Genomic DNA, 6,395 nt, shown 5'->3' with positions numbered 1-6,395 from the left:
AGGGTCCGCCGAAGGTCCTCGCCACGAAGCGCTGGGAACGTCTGCAACGAGCTCGGGCTGGTTTTGTCCTTTCTGTCTTGGATTGCCGTATCGGGGAAGCATACTCGTGTGCCGGGCGGCGAAGAACACCTCGGTGGCTGCGACCTTCGGTTACTGGACGAAGCGAGCATGGTTGCTTTCTTTCGTTCTCCTCGCGCTCTCCTAATGATGGTGATGACCGCGTCGAAAAAAAAGAAACAAACACAGTGTGGGTATTGATTGGTTGCTCTCCTCTATGAGGGGATCATACCCACTATGGGGTATGTGTTAGGAATGATGCACGTGAGTTCTGTCTCTTTTAATCGGGACTGTTAGCGAACAGCTGCTTCCTTCGTTTGTTGCTTGGTTTAAGTGAGGTGACCCAACCCATTGGAGGCCTGGGCCAAATATATTAATTTAACAGAAAGACATAAGAAAGTTATAGCATCAGTAAATAAATCAGTATATAAACGTAACGAATACGCAGAATGACCTGAACCAGTGTACGGAGAGAAATGAGTAACTTAAAGGTCTCATAATAACTATAACTTCTGGCTAGCACTCACGTGAAAAAAATGAATAACAATAGCAGAAAAGAATTACCAAGAGAGTATCCTTGATTAACGCAGGAAATAAATTGGGCATTCCAGAAATCAAAGGAGCAACCAAGTTATGCCAAACTAGACTGTGCTGTCAGACTGTGCTATCAGAATCGCGTCATTCGGAATGAGTACAAATCGAAATATGTCAAAGCAGAAGCAGCTGAATAACAAAAAATCTGAAAATTGCGTTATGTAAATATAGCGGCAAGAAATAAACGTGGTGTAGAATTCTCACAAGAACGTAATGTGGCAAGAAAATATTCATACATTATCCATATATTAACATTTCTAGTATCAACATATATTCAAATGGGGATGCTGCAAACAACAGAAAAATGCTGCAGAGGCCCCGAGCAGAATAATCTATGTATGAATTTATCCCAATTGCGGACATTTTGACAAGAAGTAGGATGAGGGGTAATTTTAGTGGTGAACCTAACGCTTTCACTTTTTCATTTAAATGAACTATAACGGCAAGCATGATGAAGTATATTAAACGGATCACTTAGGTGTTCATCAGATAAATTTGCTTTGGATCTCGACTTCTCATATTTTTGTTCTGGAGAAAGTTTGCTCACAGTGGTAGGTAGCGCCGAAAATTGACATGTACACGCAGGCAATTTGGTTTAAGGTTGGGAACTGTAGAGAGCCTAGTACTTTACAGGAATTGATTAGATTTTCTTTGTGGACTTGTACTCCAGGATGTTATTTGACTGCAGTTTCTTCACATTACTTTGAGTAGACAGTGACCATATTGTACGTAATAGGTTCTTTAACATTTGTAATGCTGGATTCTTTGCATTAGGTTCAGATAATCGCTTTCAAGGCTGTGCGTACAGAATAACGAAGGTCCTTATCGCAAATTCGGAAGAAAATGCGCTATTATTGTCGTCAATTATTCTTCAAAAACAGCTGAAATGCTCTCACTTTCGATGCTTCACCTACCTTAAAAAATTAGGTAATGGTGTTTTACATGCCAAACCAAGATCTGATTATGAGACACGCCGTAGTGAGGGACTCTGGAAAATTTGGACCACGTGGGGTTCTTTAACGTGCGCCAAAATATAAGTGCACGGGTGTTTTCGCATTTCGCCTCGCACCTACCTTCAAAAATGTTCTTTTGCACTGAGGCCCTTTACTTCAATGTACTGGACATGAATGAGGTGTGTCCCTTCTTGCAGCTTCACGTTAAGCTTATTCATGTCGTCCGCTAACATCGCAAAAGACCGATTTCCAGAGTCTCTCTTAGATGGTCAGTACCCGGTACGATCACTCAGTGTAAGGTACTGTTTATTTTTTCCATAAGCTTAAAGAAATCAGACAAAACCTTTCTGTTGCTCAGTGATACGCCACATCTAGGAACTCGGATTCTGTCGCTTGTGGAAATTTACGAAACTGGTGCAGATAGAGACCATGCGACCTCATAACATTATCAGCTGAAACAACAGGCTTCAGGACACAGCACGTGCCCACGTGTTTGCCACAAACGGCCAGCTCGTGAATCATGCAGTGCAATAATTTTGGCTTCGAGAATGCAGCAGCTGCAGTAGCTTTTGGGATGTGCCGTACGAGTCCTTTCTTAAGGGGACACTAGACGCAAATATTAAGCCGACGTGGACCGCTTAGATACGACTAGAAAACCTTCGCAACAATTGTTTCGTGCCAATAAAATACTTACTCTATGAGAAAAATATATCTGAAGGATGCGGATACCCTTATCGCAATTCAAGCCTCCCGCCACCCAACCAGGGAGCGGTAACATTGCACACGCCATCATCGCCCTTTGCTGCGGTCGGTGAGTAAAACGTCGCCCGACAGACGGTGGTACGATTTTTTGCGCAAAACGCGAACGCACGGCCACGGAGAAACCGAGACAGGACAGAGCGGTGCATTCGCCGCTGCAGCTGCTTTTGGTCAAGTGGCACGGACCGTATAGGCATCTCGCGATAGTTTGTGCGGGTTTAGTAACCCAGCAAAATGAGTGCAGTAGTACTCAATACGAAACTACTGAAACGCGAAAGCGCGGGCCACGCAGAGTCGAGCGAAAACGAAACCTTTCGACTGCTGGCGCCGTTGTCAAGAGCAATGTCAATTAGTTCTTTTTTCGTAAAAATGAAATAGAATTGGACAAGTGGCATTTCATTTTGTCAAGTAATACAATAGAGTGGTGCTTTTATAACGAGTGGTTGAGTACCAGTGATAGCACTTAAGTGGGGAGTGCCTTCGTCATCGGGAAAGTACTTGAATGTCCTGGGCAAGTCTCTGGGTCCTGCATTTACCTCAGTTTCTGGATTACTAAGGTTCTGTTCGCGATATTATCCTTATCTTAGCAATTCTAGAGCGCTAATCTATCGCTTTAGTCTGACCTACTATTTGCCTTTAGTGTCCCTCTAAATCCTCACATGTCCTCCCCAGCAACTGTGACTGGTTTTAGTCATTTTAGCTGTATGTGGGCACACAGGGTTGAACCTATATTTGGCAGAAAAGGCGACGTTGACGACACGACGCTTTCCAATGTTCATGAGCCCATGCATTTGCTAACTTGTTCTTTTACGGACATTTCTTTACTTGCCTGACTGGCGCTGTTCTGTGGTTCTGCGTGTTCTATGCTTGAGTTGTTCCAGCAACGATTTATTTATTTTATTTATTTACATTACCCCTAAGGGCCCTCACATGAGGGTATTACATAGGGGGGGGGGGTACAAACATGAAATATACACAAGAAATAAAACTACATAAAATAAACATACACACAAGGAACATAAAATATATAGATATGAACAAGGGGTAAATGCACTTAGTCATGAAAACACAAGAACATTTTACATATGTTAATATGTGCATATAGGCATAAGTAATATCTAATCTGCTACCACTAACCGTTTTCTTGCAACAAAGTTTGGAAAGATGGTAGGCTAACTTCAGTAGCTATGTGTGATGGTAGGTTATTCCATTCTATTATTGTGCGAGGAATAAAAGCTTTTGCGTAGAGCGACGAGCGGCACATTATGCGTTTTACTTTGTTAGCGTGGTCACGGCGCGGGAAAACTGCAGGGGGTGGTGAAAAGAAGTCTTCGTGAAGCGTGGAATGGTGATAAAGCTTATGAAATAAGGTTAGGCGAGCAAACTGGCGTCGACGTGATAGTGATTCCAACTCGGCACGTTGTTTTAACGATGTGACGCTGGTGAAGCGTGAATAATCGGAAAAGATGAAGCGAACAGCACGGTTTTGCAAAGATTCAATGTTGTTGATTATGTATGCTTGATCGGGATCCCATATCGCAGAAGCGTATTCAATTTTTGGGCGGATCAGCGTGATATAAGCACGTTTTTTTAAGTGAGGAGGTGCGTGTTTGAGGTTACGTTTAAGAAGACCGAGTGCTCGGTTAGCTGATGCTAAGACGGTGTTAATATGGTAATGCCAAGTTAAGTCAGACTGAAGATGAAGGCCAAGATACTTCTAAGTTGGCGCAAGTTCTACTCTAGCATTATTGAGAAAGTAGGTGGTAGGAAGTCGAGTGGAATGGTTGGTAAATGACATTAGCTTGGTTTTAGATGTATTTAAAGACATTAACCACGAAGAGCACCAAGCGGTCACAGCATCAAGATCAGTTTGTAAGGAAAGTCGGTCAGCGTCATTACTAATATTACGATATATAACACAATCATCTGCGAATAATCGAATTCGAGATGAGACACATTTGGGTAGATCATTAATGAAAATTAAGAAAAGTAGGGGACCGAGGACGCTGCCCTGGGGGACTCCAGATGTTAAAGGAACAGAAGAAGAGTTACAGCCATTAGCACAGGTAAACTGTTGTCTGTCGGAGAGAAAATCTTTAATCCATGCAAGAACGTTTGGGTGAATGTTTAAGTGTGTTAATTTGATTAGAAGCCTGTGATGAGGAACGCGATCAAAAGCTTTAGAGAAGTCAAGAAACACTGCGTCAACTTGGAATCCTTCGTTAAATGCGGAAAATATATCGTTAGTAAATCCGGCGAGCTGAGTGTCGCATGAATAACCCCTGCGAAAACCGTGCTGGTACTTGAAGATGATATCATGGTCTTCTAGGTAGTTGATGACTTGTGTGTGTATGACGTGCTCGAGAAGTTTACATATGTTGCTAGTTAATGAGATAGGACGATAGTTAAGTGGGACAGAGCGATCACCTGATTTAAATATTGGTATTACTTTAGCTATTCGCCAGTCATGAGGAATAATGCCAGATGATAATAATTGTGAAAACATGGCTGATAACACTTGAAAAATGTTTAAAGAAGCGTTTTTAAGTACCTTGTTATTGAAACCAAGATGATCAGAGCTAGTAGTAGTTTTGAGGTTATTCAACAGGGCAAGAATACCCGAATCACTGATGACAATTTCTGGCATGGAAATGTTAGGCAATGGCTCTAATATAGGCGAAGAAGTTATATCTTCATTGGTGAATACTGATGAAAATGAATCGTTTAGAAGCTGCGAACACTCAGTTTCAGTGACTGGTTGTCCGTCAGCATTAATTAGTACTATATCAGGATAGGAACTCGGATTGATAATGCGCCAGAATCTATGAGAATTATTGGTTAACATAGTAGACAGGTCGTGAGTGAAGAAATTACGACGGGTTGTTTTAAGCAGGGACTGATACTCTTTATCACAATTTTTGTACTTGTTCCATGATGACAGGAGACGTGTGGTCATTGCTTGGCGGTAGAAACGTTTTTTCTTATTATTAAGACGACGAAGACGATGTTGTGAACCAAGGTGAATTTTTATGATGTCGGATGGTGATGATTGGCACATACTTATCAACAAGGTGAGTCAAGGTGGTTTTGAATGCCAGCCAGTTTGATTCGATTGAGCGTGATGAATACTGAGCCAGGAAGCTTTCAGAGAAGGTGTTTAGTTCCGAGTTAATCATCTCAAAATTCGCGCGATTGTAGCAATGAATTCGCTTAATGGTAGTTTTCTTTTCAGTAAATGGATGCGTGATGCACCCAGTGATAATGTCGTGATCGGATAAACCATTTAAATGTAGTATATCAGAAAGAACGTCCGGGTTATTTGTTAAGACAAGATCAAGGATATTAGCCGTGGTAGCGGAGCGACGGGTAGGACTAGTAGTAAGTTGAGCAAAAGAAAAATCCAAGCAGGAATGAAGAAAGGTGTGGGCTTCTTTATCACTGGAATTAACACAGAGAGTGGACCATTCAATGCTTGGAAAATTAAAATCGCCAAATACGAGGAAAATAGAGTTAGGAAAACGCACATGTAAGTCGCTGAGTATCCTATGGAATTCACCCGAGAATCCATCAGACATATCGGGTGGCCGGTAGAAAGCACCAATAATAACATCAGTAACTCCGAATTTACACCATATCAATACACATTCGAGGAAAGTATCAACAGCGAGGGGAACAGCAGATAATTGTTTCTTTGTGGCTATAAGGACACCTCCTCCTTTTCTATTTATTCTGTCACACCGGAAAAAGGAAAATTCAGATTCACTCAGAAGAATGTAATCATCCCGAACGGTATCGTCCAGCCAAGTTTCAGTCAATACTAGAAGTGAAACGCACGTAGAATCTATGAGCGAAGAAAGGGCGACAGTTTTGGAAAGAACACTTCTGATGTTTGTGAACAGGAAATGTGTATTATTCTTTAAATTATGACACACATTGGGCAAGAATGACGTAGATTCTGTAGATGACTTATCAGCCGGCACATGTCATACTGTGGTGGGATGACGAACTGGCACAGCACGGTTACCCGCGACA

Source organism: Dermacentor variabilis, chromosome 7 (assembly GCF_050947875.1).
Source record: "Dermacentor variabilis isolate Ectoservices chromosome 7, ASM5094787v1, whole genome shotgun sequence".
Classification (NCBI taxonomy): Eukaryota; Metazoa; Arthropoda; class Arachnida; order Ixodida; family Ixodidae; genus Dermacentor; species Dermacentor variabilis.
This window is presented reverse-complemented; position numbering follows the sequence as displayed.